This window comes from Sus scrofa, chromosome 8 (genome assembly GCF_000003025.6).
Source record: "Sus scrofa isolate TJ Tabasco breed Duroc chromosome 8, Sscrofa11.1, whole genome shotgun sequence".
NCBI classification, from domain to species: Eukaryota; Metazoa; Chordata; class Mammalia; order Artiodactyla; family Suidae; genus Sus; species Sus scrofa.
In genome coordinates, this window is record NC_010450.4 from 122,269,041 (window position 1) to 122,286,608 (window position 17,568).

The 17,568-nt window shown below is 35.1% G+C and overlaps 1 protein-coding gene across 1 annotated transcript in view; it reads left to right on the forward strand.

Annotated features, from left to right (window-relative positions):
• STPG2 (sperm tail PG-rich repeat containing 2) overlaps positions 1-17,568 on the forward strand; it is a 327,077-nt gene that overhangs the window by 153,995 nt on the left and 155,514 nt on the right.

The following is a 17,568-nucleotide window of genomic DNA, read 5'->3' on the forward strand; positions in this document are numbered from 1 at the left end:
TTCTAATCCCTCTGGTGGGTGGGGCTTAGTCTCTGAATGGGATTAGAGGCAGCTGTGTGCCTGAGGGGTCTTTAGGTAGCCTGTTTACTGAGGGGTGGGGCAGTGATCTTACCTGAATTGTTGTTTGTCCTGGGGCTTCTCAGCCTGACTGATAGGTGGGGCCAGATTTTCCCAAAATGGCCACCTCCAGAGAAAGGCATGCTGCTGAATATTCCCGAGAGCTTTGCTTTCAATGTCCGTCCCTCACAACAAGCCACATTCACCCCTGTTTTCCCAGGATGTCCTCCAATAACTGCAGTCAGGTTTGACCCAGATTCCTATGGAGACCTCGCCCTGCCCTGGGACCCAGTGCACGTGAAAGTCTATGTGCACCTTTTAAGAATGGGGTCTCCATTTCCCTCAGTCCTGTGGAGCTCCTGTGCACAAGTCCCACTGGCCTTCAATGCCAGATGCTCCAGGGGCTCTTTCTCCCAGTGCCAGGTCCCTGCACATGAGGGTTTGATGTGGGGCTCAGAACTCTCACTCCTATAGGTGAATCTCTGTGAACCAGTTAGTTTTCAGTCTATAGAGCTTCCCACCTTGGATGTATGGGGTTTCTTATATTGTGTAATCGCCCCTCCTACCTCTTGATGTGGCTTCTCTTTTTCTTCTGGAGTAGGGTATCTTTTTTAAGGTTTCCAGTCCATTTTGGTGGAGATTGCTCAGTCTTTAGTTGTGAATTTTGTTGTTTTTAGGAGAGAAGTTGAGCTCCAGTCCTTCTATTCCGCCATCTTAATCCTCTCTCCGCCTATCCTATTCCTTGACCTCAGACATATATCCAACTGCCTAACTTGAATTTCTGATTAGTAGTTTTTGTTTTAATGATCCAAACTCAATTAATTATTGTAATATCTTCATTTGTTCTAATTCCAAATAGCATAAAAGTATCCCAAAGCAAAACTCTAGTGAGGAAACTAAAGTTTTTGAAGCAAGAAAATTTTGAGCTGATCCTTAAAGTCAATTTAGTGAATTGAGAGAAAGTGAGAAAAAAGACACATTTGTTAACTTCCCAGGACAGCTATTTATTTTCTTTCATTTCCTATCCCTGTTCTGTCATGTCTATCTGGATTTTCCTTGAAGCCTTAATGGCACAAACTCCTTTGGGGATGAACCTTATGTTTAGCAACATTGTAAAATACCTATTGTTTTGTTAGTTTTCTTGGAAGCCTATATCAGCCTGAATTTATTTTATTGAAAGAGTTACTTTTTAGAAACTATTATGACTTCAAGCTTTAACAAGTTGCCTCTTTCCTCTTTAGAATTATTTTATTGTATGATTAACTAGATTTCTTTATTTGCTACTAGTTCCAAAATCATATGCCAACTGGTTAGGCCAGTATTTTTTTGGCCCTGGTTTAAAAAGCTTCTTAGAATCAACAAAGAGCAAAAAAAAAAAAAAAATGCCAATGCCACGTCCCCACCTCTGACTATTATGAATTAATTGTGAGGTGGGGCACAATATCCATATTTTTTAAAGCTCTCTGACAATGTTAAGAAAAGTGCATGTTGAAAAGTAATTGGAATATCCTATAATTAACACTAAATTTCAGTCAGTGTTAGCCCTCTCTTACTTTCTAATTCGTTTAACTCCAAGCACTTGTTCACTGGTTTATTTGTTCATTTATTAATTCAGACATTCAACATATACTTAATAAGGGTATATCATGAGTAATTCTAGGTGCTAGACATAGAAGATTTTGGCCTTCATTGAACTAATATTTTAGTACAGAGGGGATAAAGGCCATAAGTAGAAAACAGTATACAAGGCAATTTTGTTGTTGTCAGTGTTATGAGTCAGGAAGAGAATAAATAGAGTACAGTGAAAGAGAGGGGTGACAGAGATATGGGGTAGATTGGTACTCCCAGAATGTTTCCCTGATGAGATGACACCTAAGTTAAGATCCAAAGAATGAGAAGAAACCAGTGGTGAGAAGAGGCTGAGGAAGACTGGGAACCAGACAGAAGGAGCGCAGAAAATCAGAAAAGACGTGATATATTTGCGAAACAGAAAGGAAACCAGATGGGTGGTTTTGAAATGAGAAAAATCAGTTTTTATTTGAATTGATATTCCCTCAGTGATAATGTATCATTTCTCTCTGATCTACTTCAAGAATTTATTTCAATTCTTTAGTTTTTAACAAGTTGATTATGCTGTGTCTCTGTATAGATTTACATGGGTTTATCTTGTTTAGAGGTTCTTGAATCTGTTGACTTACATCTTTTGTCAAACTTGGGAATTTTTAGCCACCATTCCTTCAAATATACATATTATCCCTGCACTTTTTCTTTTCTTTTTTCCAGGATCTGACATAAATGTTAGACTTTTGGTACATGCAGATCCCTAAGCCTCTGCTGATTCTTTTAAAATCTATTTCTTGCTGTTCTCTTTGGATACTTTCTAGTGACCTACCTAAGTTCATTGATTCTTTTCCTTTGTCGTCTCCATCCTGCCATTTAGCTCATCCACTGAAGTTTTTAAGAGTTATCATTGGAAAATTCCCTTGTGGCACAGCAGGTTAAGCCGTGGCACAGATTCAATCCCTGGCTAGGGAACTTCCGTATTCCACAGGTGCAGCCCAAAAATTATATAAAAAAGATTTGTCATTGTATTTCCATTTTGAAATTGTCATTTAGTTTTTCTTTGTATATTTTAGTGCTTTGCCAAGAGTTTCTAATTTTCCATTTGTTTCAAGAATGTTATAACTGCTTATTTGCACTACTTTTGTATCTGCTTTAGAAGTCATGTCAGTTAATTATGGCATCTGTTCTATTTTGGTATTGTCATCCAGTGATTACCTTTCATCATGTGGGTTGAGATGTTCCTCTTTCTTGATTCTTGAGTAATTATGTCTGGACATTTTCAGTATTATGTTAGGTAATTCTGGTTCTTAATTAAATCTTCTATTTTAGCACAGTCAACTTAGTTTAGCACAGTCAACTTACTTACTTGCATTGAGGGTATACACCCTGGGCTACTTTTGTAGCTTGTGGTTCAAATGTCGATTTAGTATTTAAAATATTTGTAGGGCTATTCTGCTCTGTATTATAATTTGTATGCTACCCAGTGGCTGGTTTGAAGCCTGGATAATTGTTCACATGATATTTTGTTTTCAGAGAATTTGCTTTGTTGATTCTAGTTTCACACATGATCCAGTTTAAGGTGTACCCAGGACTCCATATCTAGGTTTAAATAGCTGCTTTCTTCTGCTGCCTCTTTTCTGTAATCTCCCCACCTCCTGCTACTCTGTAGCTTGGAGGAGGTGAGGTGCTGCCTTTTTGTTGTCATTTGCTTTGTATACAGGGAGGGTGAGTGTCCAGGCTCTGCACTATAGTTTCTACAGTACCAGCTGGGATTGGGAGAAGTATCACTTCTTAAATGTAGTGCATAGATGCTCCACAGTGTTCTGCCTGACAGTTTCTACAGCATCTGGAAAGAGGCAGGATGCAGATTCTTTTGTGATGTCTCTGTAAAATCCTACAGGGATTTCTTCCTGATTCTCTGAATAAATAGAAGAGGCTTTTCTTGAGGCTTTTGTTGATGTTTTTGTTTTATTGTTTGTTTTCCTGTGTCAGTTGGCATTTCCAGGGTGTAAGCCTCGCTGTGTCTAGGCTAGGATGTAAAATAGGAAAAAAAAAAAAAAAAAAACACCTCAGGGAATTAACTGGCAGGTCTTTCTTTGAGTCTTGACATTCTTAGATAGTTCACTTTATTTTCTCCACTTTTCAGGGTTTTCTGATAGCTATATTTGACCTAAATTTTAGTTGTAATTTGCAGGATTAGGGTGGAATGTGTTTTTTTTTTTTTTTTTTTTTCTTTTTTCTTTTTAGGGCCCCACCTGTGGCATATGGAAGTTCTGGGGCTAGGGGTTGAATTGGAGCTGTAGTCGCTGGTCTACACTACCGCTACAGCAATGCCAGATCCAAGCCACATCTGTGAGCTACACCACAGCTCACTGCAACGCCAGATCCTTAACCCACTGAGGGAGGCAGGGATCAAAGCCGCATCCTCATGGATACTGATTGGATTCGTTTATGTTGAGCCACAATAGGATCTCCTGAAAATCTCCTATTTAGTTTCTAAGATTTTTAGCTAGCTCTTTTATGGCTTCTATGTAGGATTCTTAGATGAATTCAGTGGGAGAGGCATGCAGATTTTATTTACTCCATCTTAACTTGAGCTAAAACTCCTATATTTGATTTTTTTTTTTTTTAGTGCTAATTGACAAACATCTTTTTAAGAAAATATTTTCTAATTGTTTGTTCTAGTATTTGCAATGCCTTACACATATTGGTCTTATATCCAGTTATCCTACCCAATTCATTTATTCTTATATGTATTTTACTTTCAGATTATTTGCATACAAAACCATATAAGCTAAGGAAAATAACTTTGAATTTGTCTGCATTTGATGATAATGATGATGATGATGATGTTTTAGTATCCTGGCACTGACGCCAGTATAGTGTTGAATAAAACTGGTGAGAATAAATATTTTTTGTTTGTTTGTTTGTGTCTGGGAGAGCACTTCAATATTTCACTATATTATATAATATTAACAGTAATTAAAAGATAATATTTATCATTTAAGGACATTCTTTTCTGTTTCTAGTTTGCTAAGAATTCCTATTGGAAATACGTATTAGATAGTATAAAACTTTTTTTTTTTACTTCTATTGGGATATTCATGAATTTTCTTTAGTCTCCTCATGTAGTAAATTACATTAATTGCTTTTTGAATATGATTTAATTTTTGCATATATTGAGTAACCACATTTGTTTATGATGTAGTATCTTTTTTACATGCTATAGTACTATACTTGCTAATATTTTATTTAGGACTTTTGTTTCTGTGTTCATGGCATAGATTGGTCTTTAATTTTCTTTTTAGTAGTCTCATCATCAGGCTTTGATATCATGGTTTTGGTTACCTCATAAAATAATTTGATAAGTGTTGTCTCTTTTCCTATTTTCCAGAAAAAGTGAGAAAGATTGTTCTTCCTTAAATGCTTCTTGAGTTCACTGATGAAACTATCTGAGGCTAGATTTTTGAGATAGTTTTTAACAACAGATTAAATTCCTTAATAGCTTGAAGCCCTGTTTTTCTCTTTTTCCTTATGCCAATTTTCTTTCTATTATATTTAAATTTCGTATATATTTATTTAAAGTAGTTGATAATATTTTCTTATTATTTCCAGATATCTCTAGGATGTATAGTTAATGCCTGCTTTTTTCATTTCTTATAATGAGAGCTTTTTTTTTTTATTTTTTGGCTCACTAATATTTTTATCTTTTTTTTTCTTTTTTGGCTTGCTAAAATTTTTATCTTTTTTTTTTTTGTCTTTTTAGGGTTGCACCCATATGGAGGTTCCTAGGTTAGGGGTTGAGTCAGAGCTACAGCTGCCAGTCTATACCACAGACACAGCAACGCAGGATCCAAGCCACATCTGTGGCCTATATCACAGCTCACGGCAATGCCAGAGCCTTAATCCACTGAGCGAGGCCAGGGATCGAACCCACAACCTCACGGTACCTAGTCGAATTCATTTCTGCTGAGCCATGATGGGAACACCCTATCTTTATCATTTTAATTGGTCTTTTCAAATAACTGTTTTGTGACTTTGTTGATTTTCTGTTCTATGTTTTTGCTTTCGTAGTTTTTATTTTTACACTTTAATTTGTTGTTCTTTTTTTAGATTGTTTAAATTTTCATTAAAATATAATTGATTTACAATGTTGTGCCAATTTCTGCTGTACAGCAAAGTGACTCAGTCATACATATATACACAATCTTTTAAACTAATATTTTTCGTCATGGTCTATTCCAGGAGATTGGGAATAGTTCCCTGTACTGTACAGTAGGACCTCATTTCTTATCCATTCTAAATATAGTTTGTATCTACTAAGCCCAAACTCCTCATCCATCCCATTCCCTCTCACCTCCCCCTTGGCAACCACAAGTTTGTTGTCTGTCTGTTAGTCTATTTCTATTTTGTCGATTGGTTCATATGTGCCATATTTTAGATTCTATGTATAAGTGATATCATACGGTATTTGTCTTTCTCTTTCTGACTGACTTCACTTAGTATGAGAATCTCTAGTAGCATCCATGTTGGTGCAAATGGCATTATTTCATTCTGTTTTAAGGCTAAGCAATATTCCAATGTGTGTATATATACATACATATATGTATGTATATATACCACATCTTCTTAATTCATTCATCTGTCAGTGGACATTTAGATCCCACACTGAAGTGAGATCATACTGTATTTGTCTGTATCTCTCTGACTTATTTTACTTAGTTTAATGCCTTCAAGTTTGATCCATATTGTTACAAGTGATAGGATTTCCTCATTTTTTATGGTTAAATAATATTCTAATAATATAATACTCATTAAAAAATTCTTCCACAGCTTTATTGATTCATCTGTTGATGGACACTTAGATTGTTTCCATGTATGTCTTGGCTATTGTAAATAATGCTGCTATGAACATGGGGTTTCAGATATATTTTTGAATTAGTGTTTTTGTTACCTTTGGATATATATTCTCAGAACTAGGGTTACTGGATCATATGGTAGTTCTCTTTTAAATATTTTGAAACTCTGTCATACTGTTTTCCATAGTGGCTGTACAAATTTATAATCTCACCAGCAGTTCGCAAGGGTTCCCTTTTCTCCACATTTCATGCCAGTATTTACTACCTCTTATCTTTTGGTGATGACCGTTCTAACAGGTAAGACGTGATAACTCATTTTGGTTTTAATATGCATTTCCCTAATGATGAGTGATATTGAGCATCTTGTCATATACCTGTTGGTCTTTCATATATCTTCTTTGGAGAAATGTGTATTCAAGTCCCTTACCCATTTTCAGTTGGCTTATTTATTTTTTGCTATTGAGCTGTATAAGTTTTAAAAATATGTTTTGGATTTTAAACCTTTACAGATAGATGTTGCAAATAGTTTTTCCCCTTCTGTAGATTGTCTTTTTTAATTTATTTTTTATTTTTAAAATTATTTTAATTTTTTAGTGATTTTTAGTTTTTCCATTATAGCTGATTTACAGTGTTCTGTCAATTTTATACTGCACAGCAAGGTGACCCAGTCACACATACATGTATACGTTCTTTTTTCTCACATTATCATGTTCCATCACAAGTGACCAGAAGTTTCCAGTGCTATACAGCAGGATCCTATTGATTATCCATTCCAAATGCAATAGTTTGCATCTATTAACCCTAAATTCCCAGTCCATACTGGGAAAAAAAAAAAAAAAACAACCAAATTAAGAGGGGCGGAAGTCCAAGAGAAAAATGAACAAAATTCATAGACTATTCGTCATAAGGTAAAAATGCCCCTTAAATATATTAAGCTATCCAAGTTTACCCATATGAGAAAAGCAATTTAAAATTACACTGAGATTGTCTTTTAATTCTGTTCATGGTTTGCTTTTCTGTGCAGAAGTTTTTTTTGTCTGATGTAGTTCTACTTATTTATTTTTGATTTTGATGCCTGTACTTTAGGTGTTGTATCCAACATATCATTACCAAGACCCATGTAAAGGAGATTTTCTCTTTGGTTTCTTCTAGAAGCTTCATGGTTTCAGATCTTACGTTTTAAGATTGAAATCATTTCATATTAATTTTTGTAAGTAGTGTAAGATATGGGTCCAGTTTAATTTTTTTACATATAAATATCTAATTATCTCAGCACCATTTGTTGAAGATTATTTTTTCTCTATTGATCATTCTTGGCTTCCTTGTCACATATTAGTTTACCTTATATGCTTGGATTTATTTCTAGGTTCTTTGTTCTCTTCTATTGGTTTACTGCTATTTATTTATTTATTTTTGCCAGTGCCTTACTGTTTTGATGACTAAACCTTTACAGTTGAGCTTGAAATTAGGAAATACGATACTTCCTGCTTTGTTTTCTTTTCTCAGGATTTCTTCTTCTTCTTCTTCTTTTTTTTTTGGACTTTTTAGGGCTATGCCCATGGTATATGGAAGTTCCCAGGTTAGGGGTTGAATTGGAGCTATAGCTGCTGGCCTATGCCACAACCACAGCAATGTGGGATCCAAACCAAATCTGTGACCTATACTACATCTCAGAACAATGCCCCATCCTTAACCCACTGAGCAAGGCCAGGGATCAAACCCACATCCTCATGGGTACTAGTCAGATTTGTTAACCACTGAGCCACAATGGGAACTCGTTTTCTCAGGATTTCTTTGGCTATTTGGGGTCTTTAGGGATTCCATATAAATTTTGGAGTGCCTTTTTTACTTCTGCAAAAGTTGCATTTGGAATCTTGACAGGGATTACATTGAAGCTATAGATGGCTTTTGGCAATATTAACATTTTAAAAATATTAATTCTTTGAATTCATGAACATGAATATCTTTTCTTTTATTTGTGTCATCTTCAATTTTTTCATCAATGTCTGATAGTTTTCAGTATAGAAATCTTTCACTTTCTTAGTTAAATATATTTAATTATTTTATTGTTTTTGATTTATTGCAAATGGTATTGATTTCTTTATTTCTAGAAATTTTATTGTTAGTATATAGAAACATCACTTATTTTAGTATGTTAATTTTGTATCTTGCAACTTAAACACATTAATTATCTCTAACAGTTTTCTTTTGCTTGAGTCTTTAGGATTATTATATATAAAATAATGTCATATGCAATAGAGAAAATTAAACTCTTCCTTTCTAGTTATGCTACTTCTATTTTTTTTTTTTTTTTTTTTTTTTTTTTTTTTTTGCCTGGTTGCTCTAAGACTTCCAGAACTATGGTGCATAGGAGTGGTGAGAGTAGGCACCCTTGTCTTATTCCTGATCTTAGAGGAAAAGCTTTCATCCTTTCACCACTGAGTATGATGTTAGCTGTGGGCTTGTCTTATATGAACTTTAGTATATTGAAATACCTTCCTTCTACACCTAATTTATTAAAAGTTTTTATCCTAAATTGATGTTGAAATTTGTCAAATGCTTTTTCTGAATCTATTGAGATGATGATATAATTCTTTTTCTTCATTCAGTTAATATGATAGAACACATTGATTTATTTTCCTATAATATCCTTTTCTGGTTTTAGTATCAGGATAATTCTGGACTTGCAAAATGAGTTTGGGAGTATTCCCTTTTCTATTTTTTTAGAAGAGTTTGAGAAGGATTGCAGTTAATTCTCCTCCTTCTCTTGCTGCTGCTGCTTTTTTTTAGTGCTGGACCTGCGGCATATGGAAGTTCCTTCGTCTAGGGGTCAAATTGGAGCTACATCTTCAGGCCTACACAACAACTGCAATAATGTGGGATCTGAGCTGCATCTTAACAGCAACATTGTATCCCTAATCCACTGAGCAAGACCAGGGATCAAACCCACATCCTCATGGACACTATGTTGGTTTCTTAACCCACTGAGCCACAGCTGGAACTCTGGTGTTAATTCTTATTTAAATGTTTGGTAAAACTCACCGGTGAAGCCATTTTGTCCTACGCTTTTTCACCATGGAATATTTTAAATTACTGATCAATCTCTTTATTAGTAATTGATCTATTCAGATTTTCTATTCCTCCTGATTCAGTTTTGCTAAGTTGTGTGTTTCTAAGATTTTCCAATTTATTTTAGCTTTTACAGTTTGTCGGTGTATGGTCTTTCAAAGTAGCCTCTTGTCATCCTTTGAATTTCTATAGTTTCAGTTGTAATGTTCATTTTTCAGTTATAATTTTGGGATTTTGTTCCTTTTCCCTTTTTTCTTGGTTAGTCTATGTAAGGGTTTGTCAATTTTGCATTTTTAAGAATCTCCTTTTAGTTTTGTTAATCTTTTATATTGTTTTCCTGTTGCCTATTTCTTTGATTTCCTCTCTAATCTTTATTTACTTTCTTCTGCTAACTTTGGGGTATGTTTTTTGTTTTTCTAATTCTTTTAGGCATAGAGTTAGGTTATTTATTTGGGATCTTTCTTGCTTCTTAACGTAGGTGCTTATTTCTATGAACTTTCAAATTAGAACTACTTTTGCTGCATGCCATAAGTTCTGGTATCTTGTGTTTCCATTTTCACTTATCTCAAGAGACTTTAAGAGTTTTCCTTTAATTTTTCTTTTAAAATGTTGGTTGTTCAGAAGAGTGTTGTTTAATTTCCATATGTTCATTAATTTTTCAGTTTTCTTACTGTTACTGATTTCTAGTTTCCTGCTATTGTGGACAGAGAAGATACCTGGTATGATTTCAGTCTTCTTGAATTTGCTAAGACTTGTTTAGTGCCTAACATATGCTCTGTCCTAGAAATGTTTCATATGCACTTGAGAAGAATGTGTATCCTTTGTTGGATAAAGTGTTACGTATTTGTCTGCTAGGTCCATTTGGTGTATAGTGTTGTTCAAATTAACAGTTTCATTATTGATTTTTTTTCCATCTGGATGACCTATCCATTGTTGATATTGCAATTTAAAGCCCCAACTCTTATTGTATTACTGTGTATTTCTTATTTTAGCTGTTAATTTTTGCCTTCTTTATTTAGGTGCTCCAATGTTGGGTGCATAAATATTTATAATTGTTATATCATCTTGATGTCAACCCCTTTATATATAATGACCTTTTTTTTTTTACCATTTTTAGTTTAAAGTGTATTTTGTCTGATATAAATATAGCCATTCTTGCTTCATTTTGCTTATCATTTAGTGAAACATCTCTTTCTCTTCTTGTACTCTCAGTCTTTGTCTTTAAGGCTAGATTAGGTCCTTTGTAGACAGCAGATTGTTGGATTTTTCTTTTTAATGAATTCAGCCATTCTGTGACTTTTGATTGGAGAATTTAATCTATTTACATTTAAAGTAATTATTGATAGATAAGGACTTATTATTGCCATTTTGTTAGTTGTTTTCTGGTTGTTTTGTAGATCCATTGTTCCTTGTTTCTTATCCTGCTCTCATTTTTTGTATTCTGTTTCCCTTTGGTATCAGTGTGCTTTGACTTCTTTATTGTGTTTTTTGGTGTAATCACTACAAGATTTTCCCCTCAAGTTATTGTGAACCTTACATAAAATATTTTAAACTAACACCCTATTTAAACTGTTAACAACTTAACTTCAATAGAATTTGTTGTATACTTTACTCTTTCACTTCTCTCCTCACATTTTAGGTTATTGCTGTTACAATTTGCACTTTTTAAAAATATTGTGTTACTATTATGAGGTAATTGTATTTATAGTTATTTTTGCTACTTGAAATATTTAAACTAGAGTTGTGGGTTTATGCACCTTCATTACTATGTGGCAGAATCTAGCTGCCTCTTTATATTTACTGTTACTAGTGTGATTTACACTACCTATTTGTGTTTTTATGATACTAATTAACATTCTTTTACTTGCACTCAAAGAACTCTTTTGTGTTTTTTTTTTTTAGAATCTCCTTTAAAATTAAACAAATTTCCTTTCAAAGTGATAAAAAGTTAAAATTTCAAGGATTTTCATAAAAGAGGATATATTCTTCATGTTGTTCTGTACCCTTTAGCATTTCATGTAAGTCAAATCTGATAGTAATGAACTCCCTCAGCTTTTGTTTGTTTGAAAAAATCTTTATCCCTCCTTTGTTTCTGAAAGACAGCTTCATCATGTATAGAATTCTTGGTTCAAAATTATTTTCTTTCAAAACTTTAAACTTGTCATTGCATTCTCTCCTGAGCTGAAAAGTTTCTATGAGATATCTACTAGTAGTCATATAAGGTTTGCTTTTATAAAACTTCTCTCTTTTCTCTTGCTGCTCTTAAAATTATTTTGTCTTTGATCTTTGACAGTTTAATTATAGATTGTGTTTCTTGGTGTAGTCCTATTGAGGTTTAACTTAATTTGGATTCTTTTAGCCTCATGGACCTGGATGTGCATTTCTCTCCCCAGGTTTGGGAAATTTTAAGCCATTATTCTTGGAATTCCTGTAATATGAGTATTGCTTCTTTTCATTGTATCCCATAATTCCTGTAAGCCTGCTTCATTCCTTTTCATTCTTTTTTCTTTTTACTCCTCTGACTGGATAGTTTCCAATGTCCTATCCTCCAGTTGCCTGAATCCTCTGATTTTCTTCTTCATGATTCAGCTTTCTTTTGAAACTCAATTGAATTTCTCAGTTCAGTTAATGTATTTTTTAACTGTAGGATTCTTTTTGTTTGTTTGTTTTTTTGGTTTGACTTTTTGGTGGTTGCTATTTGCTTGTTAAACTCTGTGTTTTGTTCATCCATTATTTTCCTAATTTCATTTAATTGTCTTTTTTTTTGTTGTTGTTGTAGTTCATTAAACTTCTTTAAGAAGGTTATTCTGAATTCTCCGACAGTTCATATATCTCCTTTTCTGTAGGGTCAGTTATTGGGGCATTATTCTTTCAAATGCCACTGTACATAGGGCTGTTGAATGGGCTACATAGCTTCCTGTGTGCTGGTCATATAGGTTGAAGGCTGTATTCAGTAATGAGCAGGCCTAAGAATTAGATTTCCTACCCTGGTACAATGGGAGAAGCAGCTATAAAACTGGTAAAGCTCTTTGTTAGCTTAACTCAAGCAAACCCACACCCCATATTTCCCAGCTAAAGAGGACCACTGGCTTTGCTCTGCAAGTGTAGAGCTTTGTCTGCCTTTTTCTTTGTTTTAGTGCTGCTGGATCACACAGATTTCAGGTGTGTTCACAGGCCTTTCTGGTCAGATGGGACCAAAAGAAACTCTCCACAGCAGATGGGGTTATATCTTGGTCTCCTTGTCTGAGTAGGATGGTGAGGGGCCACTTCAGGCTGCTCTCACTTTCCCAGACAGGCTCTCTAGTTGGAAGGGGCCTGGAAATACCATCAGCCTATCTGAGTATAGTAAAGGAAGTCTCCACTCCCAGTATTGGCTTCGGTGTGGGGATAGTCAGCTCTTCCTGTCTGCCTCTTGGCTTGCGTGCCACTAGACCACACAGCTTCTAGGAGTTGTCACTAGCCTTTCTAGTCAGATGGGGCTGCAAGGCATACTACACAGTGGATGGGGCTGTGACTCAGCACCTTGCCTAGGCAGGAGCAAACTGACCTCAGTGTAGGCAAAACTCCTTGTTTGAGTGTCTGAATCAGGCAGACCTGCAACCTTCTGAGTTCTCTGGTAAGAGTGTGCTATTGACTTGAACAAAGTTGCTGGTTGGGATTACTCCTTGGGCACTGCAGATATGAATTTGATCTGCCAAGGTATTAGTGCTAGTTGTTTTAAGCCCTTTTCTCCTTCTCTTTCACAATCAGATCCACAGGGGCTGTGTTGCACAGATCCATAGATTCTGCTGCAACCCTCATGATAGGATATCAGAGTAGAGACTCCCACAAACTGACCCACAATGCCAGGGAAGGCTATTATCTTCCCCCCCAAACCCACTGAACAGCAAAATCAGGGAAGATTTAAGCTTAGGGTACAGGATGTTTATGGGGACTTGAATGGAGGAGAAGTCAGCATAGAATTGGGGTAAAGGTAGACAGAGTCCAAGCTTTAGTTGATGGAAGTCAGAAGGGTCGGCATAATTATTCTATCTTCCATCTGGGGTAGGACCTTAGTTCCTGCAGAAGTCAAAAATATATTATTATGTATATCCCTATGTATATCATTATGTATAGTGATAAGGCAGAGTCCTCAAATACATACTATTATATTTGGAATAATGTTACATTTGGAATATATATAATAATATGTGTTTGAGGACTCTGCTTTATCACTATACTACTGACTGCCCTTTCTCTGTTCCTGCATCCTTTTTTTCCCTTAAGATCATTAATTACTGAGACACGTTCAAGGACAAGCATTGTGACCAGGCTTAGATCACAAAACAGCTTAGGCCAAAATAGCTTTTCTTATGTCAAGAAAGCCATTTCTGATTGCCTTTCTCTGGGGACCCCCTAACCTATCCACTTACATTAGGGGAGGGGCCATGTGGTCAATATTCAGCTTCTTCCCTTGTCTTTCTAATGCAGTCTGCCTTGGTCTGTCAGCGCAAGGGTATCTTTCAGCTTCATCCATTATCTTAGTAGTCTTGTTTTTTAGTACTTGTCAGTGGTTCTTACGAGGGGGAGAGAAGTCGGAAACAACCCATGTCGCCATTTTAGTGACATCACTGCTTCCCTGAACATGATCAAAATTTCCATTTATCTGCATTTTCATCAGTGCATGATGCCATCATTGCACTCAAGTTGTTTGCAATTTAATAATTAAAGAATTTAATTTACAGAGTAGGCAGTCGTATGAAAAACTAAATGCTTCACCATGAAGTTTATTTTAAGCAAGGGCTAAAAGATGGTTTTCTAGGGTGCTGTGGAAGTTTACCTTACATGGAAACATTCCAGTTATTGGATCGTGCCTGCGTTATAAACATTAGAATACCGTACCATTGACATTTATACAAACAGTATTCACAGAGACTTCATGATTGAACATTCAATTCCTGGGAAAGAAAAATCTGGAAGTTCAAGTTTTAGAATTAAGTGAGGGTTTTAAAATGATTTTTTTTTTAACCTTAGTATTTCTACTGATTCTGTAATGGAGACAACTATTGATTTATTAAATTTTTATTTATAAGAGTAATATATAAGGGAAGACATTTTTGAAGATAAAAATGAGAAAGAACAAAAAAAGTTTATGCAGTTCCACCATCTAAAAGTAGCAACTGTTAATGTTTCAGTAAATTTTTCTTTCATTGTAATACTAGTACAATACCCTTTTAAAATTTTTTTTCCTTCAATCAAGACTTGTGTAAATATTTTGATATAAAACATTTTGACTATCATTATTTAATGAGTATAAAATATAAGAATCTTTTATTTGTTCTGAGGAATACATTACTAAAGATGCCCTATAATTCAATTTTCAAATTAATAATTTTCGTATAGGAATAAATGTAAAGTTATGGGTATATTTATATTCAGCGACCATCTGTTAAGAACATACTAGTGGCTTTAATTTCAAGCCAGATTCCCCCACAGGTTTTTGTTTTTGTTTTTGTTTTTTATTTTACATCATCTTTACCTAGTTATGTAGGGCTTTTTGCAAGTCAAACATCTGCATTGTCCGTCCTTGTTTAGTTTTTACTCTATGTACTTGTGACTTTTTTTTGTTTTCCACGTGTGTCTTGAGACACATTAGAATTCTTAAGGGGTAGTTGGCACTTTTGCCTCAGTTAGAATGTTATAGTGTTCATTAGTTCCAGACATAAAATTTTGTATTAATTTTAAGTTACTTGATTTAAGTTAATCATGATAATTAGCATAATTCTACCTCTTTTACCACAGTGATTGGTTTACATGGGAATGGAAACTAAGTTGGGGAAGTTCCCGTTGTGGCTCAGCAGTGACGAGCCTGACTAGTATCTATGAGGATGTGGGTTCGATCCCTGGCCTCTCTCAGTAGGTTCAGGATCCAGTGTTGCCACGAACTGTGGTGTAGGTCCCAGATGTGGCTGGGATCCTGTATTGCTGTGACTGCGGTGTGGGCTGGCAGCTGTAGCTCCAATTTGACCTCTAGCCTGGGGACTTCCATTTGCTGCAGATGAAGCTCTAAAAAGCAAAAAAAAAAAAAAAAAAAAAAAGAACTAAGTTGGCTCAGAGAATAGCCTAGGACTGTGTTCTGTGCTTGAAGAAAAATAAGTTTTCTCTTTTTCTGGATTTTATATGAGATGGATATAAGGCTACAGCCCTTACTCTATCATGAAAAAAGCCTGCCTGCAAAAGGAATTGATAGGTGGAGGAGAATAGTGCTTAGAGAAACAGAGAGAAATAGAATTGAAATCCTGATTAAATCACACATGAAGCCCACCCTTCTTTTAAAGCAGTGGTATTTAACTCTATGTGCATTCTAGAAATTATTTGGGAACATGTAAAACAATTATGTAACATGTGTGTGTGTATATGTATGTATTTAATGTATATGTATTTAAACAAACACCTGTATGTATGTATATATGCCTAGAATGCTTCCGACCATTTAAAGTGTCATCTCTGGGAGGGGGCACTGGATTGGGATCTGGGGAAAGATATTTTTAAAAACTTCCCCAGGTGATTGCAATATACAGAGTGAGAATTATTACTCTTGATTTTTCAGTAATATGAGGCCATAATTTTCTTTATTATTAAAGTCCACTTATATTTCTTTTTCTGTTAAATGCAGTTAAAATCAATCTCATACCCTAGGAAAGAAGATTTCATTAGGAAAACTTAGGAAGGAAAGTTAGCGTGAAAAACATCAGGGCAGAATTCCTATACTAACATCCCAGACTTTAGGCCTAGGACTGATTTTTTAAAAAAAAAAATCTAGCAATTGTTAAGTTCAATTTGTTACGAAAATTGAAAAAAAAAAAAAAGAATGGTACAAACCATTGCAATGAGATAAGAACATGTTCAGCCATCTTAAGAAAATATAATTATGGCTTTATAGATACTCCTTTTTCATATCAGATAGTTATTGGAGTATATGCAGAACTAGACCTACATGCTCCAAGATCTTTTCACTTGGGCAAGAGATATTTTACCCAGAGCTTACTATATCTCTGGAAAGATTATGTCTTCTTAGATTTGATATATAACTTTTTCTTTTTACATTTTCGATATATAGTCTTTTTATTTCCTTTAGAGTATTTTAAGTGTAGATTAGGGACTTCAAAGGAGATATTTTAGTGACAGGACTTTCTTTTATGTTTTACTAGCAAAATGGTGCACCATTTCTTACATGCTCCTGGGTCACCATCAACTTTATTTCAGTTGCTTGACTGTATGTCCGAACTGCATTTTCTTTGGGGGTTATGCCTTGAGCTCAATATTGACCTGACTTTTGAAAGAAATATCATATTCTTATTTTCTGTTTTAAGTTGTGGTATTTCCTAATTTAGCATTTGTTGACATTGATTTTAAAATGTGAATAAAAAATTCACAGGATGGCTGAAAAACATAAAATTGGGAATGCACATGACACCAGATATTCTTGTGAATTTCTGAAATTTTTTTCTTGGTGACTAAACTTCAATTTTTTTTTTTTTTTTGGTCTTTTTTTTTAGGGCCGCACTCATGGCATATGGAGGTTTCCAGGCTAGGGGTCTAATCGGAGCTGTAGCCACCAGCCTAAGCCAGAGCCACAGCAACGTGGGATCCTAGCTGCGTCTGCAACCTACACCACAGCTCACGGCAATGCCGGATCCTTAACCCACTGAGCAAGGCCAGGGATTGAACTCGCAACCTCATGGTTACTAGTTGGATTCGTTAACCACTGAGCCATGACGGGAACTCGCAATTTTTTTTTAAACCAATTTAGAGAGCCACTTCTTACTATTTTTCTGTGCTGCTTTTGTTCCCTAGTCTCAGGCTGACTATTATTGTTGAGGCCTAGTCCTCTGAATGGGGATCAGGACCAGAAAATGTGTGCACATTTCCTGAACAGGGATGAATTTACATCAAGAAAGACTTCAGTTCAGACATGTAAACGAGTAGGCACAGAGATAACTAAGGATCACAATAAGCATTTCCTCATGTAAGCTGGCAG